This window comes from Hypanus sabinus, chromosome 24 (assembly GCF_030144855.1).
Source record: "Hypanus sabinus isolate sHypSab1 chromosome 24, sHypSab1.hap1, whole genome shotgun sequence".
Taxonomy (NCBI): domain Eukaryota; kingdom Metazoa; phylum Chordata; class Chondrichthyes; order Myliobatiformes; family Dasyatidae; genus Hypanus; species Hypanus sabinus.
The window spans coordinates 2,413,782-2,424,643 of NC_082729.1; positions in this window are offsets into that span (position 1 = coordinate 2,413,782).

Sequence of the window (10,862 nt, forward strand, 5' to 3'; positions counted from 1 at the left end):
CAGTTTAAGTTACTATCTATCCACAAGAAAATAGAAAATTATTTTGCTGACTGTTCACTGCCTCATTTCTTATCAGTGTTTTATGTGTTGCTTATCAGCAAATGGAAGTGCTATTAATGTGACTTTGTAATTTGTAGAAAATCTCAGGGGCAACAACACGATGAATTTAAAAACACTGCATTAAGGATGAGGTCACATTTGCCTGGCAATTAACAAATTTACAGCACAAAAGTGCTGGGAATGATGATTCTAATGTGATTTTTATTTGGCAAGATACTGTTCCAAGTGTTTTTCTTTCACTAATAATAAGACCTCCTTTGGTTTGGGAACTCCATGGATGTTGCATCCTAGTTGTCTGGATATGCAAGCCTGGACAGTACAACATGGAGAGCAAGCTGTTATCCATGTAGCAGGCTGCCCCTCTCCACAAATCTGATGTGCACCAGATGTCCCGACACACTAGACCACTGCTACACTACGATAAGGAATGTTTATCGTTCCTTCCCGAGACTGCATTTTGGTAAGTTGGATCACTTGGTTGTACTCCTACTTTCTGCATACAGACAGAGCCTAAAAAGCAAGGCTTCAGTGATTAACTAGGAGCTGGTCACGAGAGGCTGAGGAACGGTTACAGGATTGCATTGAGTCAGTGGACTGGGCTGTATCCAAGAACTCATCTGAGGACCTGAATAACTACACCAGGGTCATTACAGACTTTATTAAAACAGCTGTGGATGAGTGTGTCCCCACAAAATTGTTCAGGGTTTCTCCCAATCAGAAGCCCTGGATGAACAATGAAATCCAGGAATTGCTGAGAGCCAGATTAGAGGGTGTCAAGTCTGGAGATCAAGAATGGTACAAAAGATGCAGGTGTGATCTCCAGAAAGCCATTTCTTGGGTGAAGTGGAGATTCCAGATTAGACTGAAATCAATGAGGGACAATCGACAGCTGTGACAGGCTTTGAATGCCGTAGCCTCCTTCAAAGCTAATCTTGCAATAGAGCTTCACTTCCAGATGAGCTCAATGCCTTCTTTGCTCGCTTCGACCACCAGAACAGGGAGGAACCATCTCCCGATGATTCTTTGTCTCAGTATCTGAGGATGACGTGCGGGTTGCCTTCAAGAGAGTGAATCCAAGGAATCCAGTCTGGCCTAATACTGAAGTCCTGTGTCATCTCGCTGGCTGGTGTATTTATAGTTATCTTCAAGCTCTGACTCTGGCAGTGTTTGTTACACCCCCCCCCAACCTGGTTCAAGCAGGCTTCAAATATACCGGTGCCCAAGAAGAGTGTGGTAACCTGTCTAAATGACTATTGCCCAGTGGTACTTACATCCACAGTGATGAAGTGTTTTGAGAGGCTGGTGTTGAATAGCATATCAGCTCCTGTTTGAATGGTGACTTGGATCCGCTCCAATTTGCCTACAAAAGCGACACATTTACAGCAGGTGCTATCTCATTGGCTCTTCACACAACCCTGGAACATCTGGACAACAAAGATGCATACATCAGGATTTTTTTTTATCAATTACAGTCGGCATTTAACACCATCATCCCCTCAGAAGTAATCAGTAAACTCGAAGACCAGGGCCTCAATACCCCCTTGTGCAATTGGATCCTGGATTTCCTCACTTGTAGACCCCAGTCAGTCCGGATTGGCAAAAACATCTCCTCCACAGCACAGGAGCACCACAGGGATGTGTATTTAGCCCCCGCTCTACTCGCTTTACACCTGTGATTGTGTGGCTAAGTACAGCTCCAACATCATATACAAGGGGGTGATGAATCAGCATACAGGAGGGAGATTGAAAACTTGGCTGAGTGGTGTCATAACAACAATCTCTCACTTGATGTCAATAAGACCAATAAACTGATTGTAGACTTCAGGAGAGGGAAACCAGAGGTCATCATCGGATATTCAGACGTGAAGAGAGTTAGTAACTTTAAATTCCTGGGTGTCTCTATCTCAGAGGACCTGCCCTGTAGTCATCATATAAATATTATTGCAAAGAAAGCACAACAACTCCTCTACTTCCTCAGGAGTCTGTGGAGGTTTGGCATGTCATCGAAAACCTTGGCAAACTTCTATAGATGTGTGGTGAAAAGTGTGCAGACCGGCTGCATCACGGCCTGGAATTGGAACACTAATGCCTTTGAGCAGAAAATCCTACAAAAAGTAATGGATTCGGTGGGAATTCTGGGAATACCAGAAGTCCAAGAAATCGATGTTCATGCCATCAGGCTGGAGGCCACCCAGACAGAAACATCGATTTCTCGAACTTCCAGTAATGCCCTCTTCACCTTTCCCCATCCCCTTTTCCCTCTCTCACCTTATCTCCTTGCCCACCCATCACCTCCCTCTCCCCCCACCCTTAAAATCTACTCCAGCTTTTTCTCCCCAGTCCGGCTGAAGGGTCTCGGCCCAAAATGTTGACTAAATGTTTTTATCAATGATGCACACTCATGACATTTTGATGAGCATATCTGCCCCATTCAATGTACCACCTCACATTCTGTCACTGGAATGTTTGACGCCCAACTATTTGACTCATCAAAGATAGATCGCTGATGGAGAATGTTTTTGGAGCTTCTCAGCATGTAAAATTAGTTGATAAATGTTTCCACTAGTAATCGCAAAATCTGCAAGGACAGCCTTAGCCACATTGCAGTCATCTTGTCATTTCTGCAAATCACTTGTTACATTTTCACATTATAAACATCCTGGTGAACATAAGTCCTTTCAGTGAACAATTTCTTACCCAGATTCCAGTCTGTTTTGAAGGTTCATCTTTGACACCAGGCCCCAGTGATAGGATTTTCAAAGTTCAGAATAAATTTATTATCAAAGTACGCATATGTCACCATATACAACCCTGAGAATTATTTTCTTGCAGATGTTCACAGTAAGTACAAAGAAACACAATAGAATCAGTGAAAAACTGCACACAACAATACGGACAAGTAACCAGTATGAAAAAGACAACAAACTGTGCAATATCAAAATGGAAACAAAAACAAACAAATTCTACTAACTGCATAAGCAATAGGGTCAGCAGCTTTAAACACCTCAGTGTTGTCATTTCAGAGGATCTGCCCTGGGTCCAGCACGTAGGTGCCATTATGAAGAAAATCCAGCAACCTCTCGACTTCCTGAGAAGTTTGCGAACACTTGGCATGCCATCTAAAACTCTGCCAAACTTCCATAGAAGTGTGGTGGAGAGTATATTGACAGGTTGCATCACAGCCTGGTATGAACACACCAAACCCCTTGTATGGGAAATCCTACAAAAAGTAATGGAAACAGCCCAGCCCATCATGGGTAACGCCCTCTCTGCCATTGAGCCCATCTACATGGAGCACTGTCGCAGGAAAGCAGCATCCATCATCAAGGACCCCCATCATACAATCCATGCTCTCTTCTCTCTATTGCTATCAGGAAGATGGTACTGGAAATTAGCACTCACACCACCAGGTTTAGGAACTGTTATTACCCCTCAGTCATCAGGTTCTTGAATCGGAGGTGATAACTTCACTCACCCCATCACTGAACTGGACTCACTTTCAAGGACTCTTTATCTGATGTTCTCGATATTTATTACTTATTTATATATTATTATTTCTCTTTTCTCTTTCTTTTTGTATTTGTATAGTTTGTTGTTTTTTTAACAGCGACTCCTTTGCTTACTTCTTTGGAAACAGCTCTATTTCTGTCTTTAATATCTCTATTTTCCCCTTTCAGGGTTCTTTTGAAGACCCTGACCTGGAGGTACACGCTGACTTTGGTTCTTTGCAGGAATGGGACCCGCTCTCGGGGTCTCACGACTGGCTGTTATTCAAGATACCAAGGACGGGGCCTAGAAGATTAGCGCGCCTTTGGATTTCCGGAATTTGGTGGCTCTGGAGGTGGGCGGACTCAAGGTCGGTGCCTCTGCCGGGAATCGGTGTGTTGTGGGAGACAGAAGGTCGAAAGCAGGTGAGCTGGCTGCCGGCTGTGTGCCCAGAGACTTGAGTTCTTTGGGCACAGAGCTCAGAAAGCGTTGCAACGGAATTTTAAAATTATAAATCAGCAAGTTGTTTGTTATGTCTCCCCTCTCGCTGTGAAACAGGACACTTCTTTTTCCCTCATTAGGGAGAGAGAGAGAGAGCCTGTGGTATGTCGAATACCGGGTGAACGAGTAGTCTTTGGGGTACTGCAAGTCTGTGTCTTTATTGATGCTTTGCTGCACGATTGAGTACTCGGTGGGGGGTGCTGATGCTTTTTTGCTGGTGGGGGAGGGGGTGTTGCTTTGCTGCTGTTTATGCATGGGAGGAGGGAGCTGGGAGGGGCTTTAGGGTTCTAACAGTTAACTGTCATTCATTCTTTGGGGCATTCCTCTGTTTTCATGGATGGTTGCGAAGAAAAAGTACTTCAGGACATATCCGACATCAAATGTACCTTTGAAACATTTGAAAGAGGATTTCAGGGTTGTAAGTGGTTTCAGCATGGACTACAGACACAAAATGCTGGTGGAACACAGCAGGCCAGGCAGCATCTATAAGGAGAAGCACTGTCGACGTTTCGGGCCGAGACCCTTCGTCAGGACTAGATGGGTCGAGGGGCTTGTTTCTGTGATGAGCTTCTCTATGACTCTATGAACGTGAGTCCATAGTTTGTGGGAACAGATCAGTGTTGGGGAGAGAGAAGGTATCCTCTTTGGTTCAAGAGCCTGATGGTTGAGGGGTACTACCTGTTCCTAAACATGGTGGTGTGAGTCCATGTTTTCATCGGTTTTCATTCACCACCCATTATGCAATCTCGCTGCAGGCATTAACTGCACTGGAGCGTGTGAATGGAAATATAACAAACTATTAAAATGGTCATGAGGGCAGCCTTGTGGCAGATCATGAGTTCACAAGAAAGAATCTTTTAAAACTTCTTCTCTGCCCCCTTCCTTTGACTTGGTGCTGATCTTTGTAATTACTCTTGTGTTCTGTCATGTGATGTTTTCCTATGTTAAGGGATTATTTAAAATTAGGCTGTTTTGTCAGAAATTGAGGAACAGGGCTCATCTTCTGAGGCAGATGTGGAAAGCACAGCATCATGAATAAGCAAACTTTAAAATATTTGATGCTGAGGTTTTTGTTTCACTCTGCCAGAAAGTGGTGGATACAGTCCAGTCAATCCATCTTTCTGAAACCCTTTCCACCTTTGAGCACATATACGTGGAACGCTGCTACAAGAAAGCAGCATCCATCATCAAGGACCCCCACCATCCAGGCCGTGCTCTCTCCTCACTGTTGCCATCTGGAAAGAGGTACAGGAGCCTCAGATCCTACACCACCAGGAGCTTTAGATAACAGTTATTATCCAATAACCATCAGGCTCCTGAACCAGCACGGATAACTTCACTCACCACAACTCTGAACTGACTCCACAACCTATGGATTCACTTTCAAGGACTCTACAACTCAAGTTGTCAGTATTATTTATTTTTTTTATTTGCACAACTTGTCTTCTTTTGCAGATTGGTCATCAGTCTTTATTTATGAATAGTTTTTCATAAATTCTATTGTATTTCTCTATTTTCCTGTGAATGTCTGCAAGAAATGAAATCTCAGGGTGGTATATGGTAACATATACATACTTTGATAATAAATTTACTTTTTAACTTTGACTTTGAGGAGGAAGTATTGCCATCATCTTCAAGGGCAAGGGACATTTTGAGAAGGTCAGTGTGACAAGTCAGGGTCCTTAATGATGGATCCTTCCTTCTTGAGGCACCGACTTTTGAAGATATTCTCAGTGGTGGGAGCATTGTCCCTGCGATGGAACTGACTGAGTTTACAATGCTGTGCAGCCTCCCGTGACCCTTCCTACCAGGTGGCAATTCAGCCAGCCAGAGTGCTCTTCACCACCCACCCGTAGAAATTTGCTTTGGGTCTTCGGTGACATACTAGATCTCTTCAAACTCATAATGAAGTATAGTCACTGTCATGCCTTCTTTGTGATTGCATCAGTGTGTTAGACCTAGTCTAGATTCTTTGAGATTCAAGGAACTTGAAGCTGTTGGCCCTTCAGTGAGGACTGGTTTGTTTTTCTCCCCTTCTCGAAGTCAACTCTTTAGTTTGCCGATGTTGAACACGATTGTTTTGGTGACACTCAATCAGCTGATCTATCTCACCCCTGTACGAGTCCCCATTGCCATCTGAAATTTTACCAACACCAATGGTGTCATCAGCAGACTTACAGATGAAGCAATACACACAAAATGCTGCTGGAATGCAGCAGGCCAGGAAGCATCTATAGGAAGAAGTACAGTTGACATTTCGGGCCGAGACTTTTCGTCAGGAATTTCCAGCATCTGCAGATTTCCTCATGTTTGAGAGACTTATAGATGATTTGAGTTTGTGTTGAGCCTGGCCACATTGTCATGCATGTGCAGAGACTAGAGCAGGCTAAGCACTCGTGCTTGAGGTGTGCCTGTGCCGATTGTCAGCAAGATACGTACTATCTTTGGTCTCGTGTTGGAGAAGTCAAGGATCCAGTTGCAGTGGGAAGCTCTGAGGTTCAACTTTAGAAGCTCGTTGATTAGTACATTGAAACTTTTGATCTTTTATTGCAAACAAAAATCAAGAAATGGAGGAGGCTGGAATTCTTTCCTGAACCATAGTTTCTCCTTTACTGTCAGAGTGATTTCCCAACTGAATCTCACGTCTCTGATCTCAGCCCTTTTGGATAGAGCAAGCATAAGTGTCCGACTGGCCTTTACCCACAACCCCACCAGCAGGTCATCTCAGAAACTTCTGCCAGCTCCAAACAGATTCCACTAGCAAACACCCTCCTTTGCGATATTTCACAGGGAATACTCCCGTTGCATCTTTCCTGTCGGCTCCTCCAGCCCCGTCAACCTTCAGGCACTTCCCAAACCGTCCTCAGCATGCACAAAAGTCCAGGGACTCAAAACAGTTATTCCAAGTAAAGCAATGGTGTAGTGGATTTGCTGTTCACACTGAGACATCCTCTACTCTGGAGGGACCAAATGCATAATGGACAACCACTTCGTAGAACATAGAAGATAGTCAGTGCAACTCAGACCAGACCCTTCAGTTCATGATGCTGTATAAGACATTAGTGAGGCCTGATTTGGAGTAGCGTGATCACCTACCTACAAGAAAGATGTAAATAAGATTGAAAGAAAATCTACAAGGACAGTACGGCCACAAGCTGTTCTAACCACGTCACCAAGTTTGCTGGCGTTGCAACAGTGGTTGGCCATGCCAGTGGCAATGATGAAACAACAAACAACACAGCAGCTTGTGGACTGGTGTAAACACAATACTTGAATCTCATCGTTGACAAGACTGAAGAGATGACTGTGGACTTCAGGAAGGTATAGGCTGCCCACTTCCTACTTCCTATCAATGGTTTCTTCGTGAAAAGAACTAGGATATTGAGCTTACTTGGCATCCACATTTTCGATGATCTCACCTGGTCCCTTAACACCACAGCAGTGCCTCCACTTCCTGAGGAAAGTGAAGTAAGAGAGGCTCCCCACTCCTCCCCACCCCCCATTCTCACCAGATCTTCCAGGAGCACTACCGAGTGCGCTTCCCAGCTGCATTACCATCTGCTACGCAAATTGCATCAGATTGTAAAGCCCTGCAACAAATAGAGTGGACTGCTGAAAACATCATTGGGGTCTCTCTTCTAAACTCACTAATTACCACAGTTATATCGACTTGTCACTGTGCTTCCTGTAAAAATGCTGTTCCCTTTTCTCGAACAAGAGAAAATCTGCAGATGGTGGAAATCCAAGCAACACATGCAAAATGCTGGAGGAACTCAGCAGGCCAGGCAGCATCTGTGGAAAAAAGCACAGTTGAAGTTTTGGGCCGAAACCTTTCGGCAGGATCCTTTGTCTCCACCACATCCATTCCCAGGAAGAGGCCCTCCTTAAAGGATAGGGTTTCCCTTCATCTACCATTGATGCTGCTCCGACCTGCATCACTTTATTTCCCAGACATTCACACTTGTGACACCTTCCTGCCACCTTAACAGGGACAGAGCTCCTCTTGTCCTTACCCACCACCCCATCAGCCTCCACATTCAACATATCATTCTCCGCAACTTCCACCATCTCCAATGGGATCTACCACATTTTACTTTCCTCCCCGATCTCTGCTTCCTGCAGGGAGTGCATCCCCTCACGTCCCCTCACTCCTTTGTCCTCCCCACTAATCTCCCTCCTGGCACACATTCCTGCAAGCATCAGAAATGCTACTCCTGCCCATTCACCTCCATTCATGGCCCCTAATAGTCCTTCTAGGTGAGGCAACACTTCACCTGCAAATCTGTTGGGGTTGTCTATGGTATCCGTCATTTTTGATGTGGCCTCTTCTGTACAGGTGAGACCTGACGTAGGCTGGGGGACCTGTTTGTAGAGCACCTCCACTGCATATGCTAAAATTGGAATTTACAGGTGGCCATTCCTATCCCCTTTCCTGTTTTGATAAGTCAACTAATGGTCTCCTCTTGAGCCACTCTGAGGTAGCCTCCAACCTGAAGGCATGAACATTGATTTTTCCTTCCAGTAATCTTTTCTCATGTCCTTAGCTTTTCTTCTGTTTCCCACTCAGGCCTCTTACCGTTTCTCTTCACCTGCTAATCACCTCCCTCGTGCCCTTCCTTCTTCCCTTTCTCCCATGGTCCACTCTCCTCTCCTGTCAGATTCCTTCCTCTCCAGTCCTTTACCTTTCCAACCCATCTGGCTTCACTTATCACCTTCCAGGAAGCCTCCTTCTCCTCCCCCTTCCTTTCCAGTTCTGATGAAGGGTCTTGGCCAGAAACAGCGACTGTTTATTTATTTCCATAGGTGCTGCCTGACCTGCTGAGTTCCTCCAGCTATTTTTTTGTGTGCGGCTCTGGATTACAGCATCTTTTGTGTTTATGATTAGTGTCTCTCCTACCCCCCTGCCATTCAGAATCAGAATCAAGTTTAATACAACTGGAGTATGTCAAGGTATATGTTGTTTTGTGGCAACAGTAAATTGCAATACATAATAAAAAATCTAGGAATTACAACAAGAAATTAATATAAAATATTAAGTAAGTAATGCAAAAAGATAGCAAAAAAAGAAAAAAATGGAGGTAATGTACATGGGTTCATTGTTCATTCAGAAATCTATTGGAGGAGGGGAAGAAGATCCTGAATTGTTGGGTATGTGTCTTCAACACTTGTACCTCCTCCCTGATGGTGCAGTGGGAAAAGAACACGTCCCGGGTGATGGTATTCCTTAATGATGAATGCCATCTTTTTGAGACATTGTCTTTTGAAGGTGTCCTTGATGCTTGTAAGACTAGTGCGGGTTTCTGCAGATCCAGGACGTGTATCAGAAGGGCTACATATGCCACGTCTCCAGCACCTCAAAGACTCCTCTCATCCTTCTCTCAATCTCTCCGACCACCCCCCTCCACCCCCCCCGCTGACGGGCAGAAGCTACTGCAGCATTGCAACCAGAAATGTCAGCAGGCTGGGCAACCCGCCAACTCATCCCGTACTGGTATCTTTTCATCTTCTGTCGCTGCTGTATCAAAAGAACAATACACCACAGGGACAGGACATTCTGCCCATGATGACGATATTATAATGTCTTACATAGACATGCACCTTGCACTTTCTGTCAACCTGTCAATCTTCAGGCTATTCCACTCAAGGACATGACATCATCATCTTGATGTCATATAGTGACGTGGGTGATCACGGTCTCATGACCGTGATTGTTCTTGGCAAATATTTCCTCAGAAGTGGTTTGCCAATGCTGCCTTCTGGGCAGTGTCTTTACAAGTCGGGTGACCCCAGCCATTATCAAAACCAGCAGCTCAAATGACTGTCCCCATTATCAAAACCAGCAGCTCAAATGACTGTCCCCATTATCAAAACCAGCAGCTCAAACGTCTGTCCCCATGGCTTCATGTGACCCTGCTCAAGGGGCTAAGCAGGTTCAGGAGCTGTTATTACCCTTCAGCCATCAGGCTTTTGAACAGAAAGAATAACTTCACTCAACTTCATTCACCTTCCCCCCCCCCCCCACCCAACTGAACTGTTCCCACAAGCTATGGACTCACTGTCAAGGATTCAATCTCATATTCTCAATTTTTATTGCTTATTTATTAATTAATGTTATTATTTTGTTGCACAGTTCATTGTCCTTTGCACATTGGTTGTTTGTCCATCTTGTGTGTGGTTTTACATTGATTCTGTGGTGTTTCTTTGTGTTTATTGTGAATGCCTGCAAGAAGGTAAATCTCAGGGTTGTATATGTTAACATATATGTACTTTGATAATAAATTTACTTTGAACTTTTATTGATATTCAGGTCATGTTTTTCTACTTCAGTTTTCTTCATCCCCGATTTTTTGAATTTGTACAAAAATGTTCCCTGTTCTCCCAGGTCAAGGTTTCTGTCCCAAAAGGGGTGTAAGAAATACCTTCCATGTCTGAAATAGCTGAAAATTATTCTTGGTTGTGTAGATGAGATACTTTTTCTAAATGCTTTATTGAACTTTATGAATATCTACAGTATACGTCATTTTCTTGTTTAGCAAGTCATGCAGGTCTTATTTGAGTGCAAACCTGGATGGAGTGACAGATATTTGGATCAAAGTGTGTCGATGCCATTAATCACAACACATTGCTGGAGGAACTCAGCAGGCCAAGCAGCATCTATGGAAAAAGAGTAAACAGTTGACGTTTCAGGCAGAAAACTTCACCGGTCCTGCCGAAGGATCTTGGCCCGAAACGTCGACTGTACTCTTTCCTGTAGACACTGCCTGGCCTGCTGAGTTCCTCCAGCATTGTGTGTGTGTTGCTAGGATTTCCAGTAT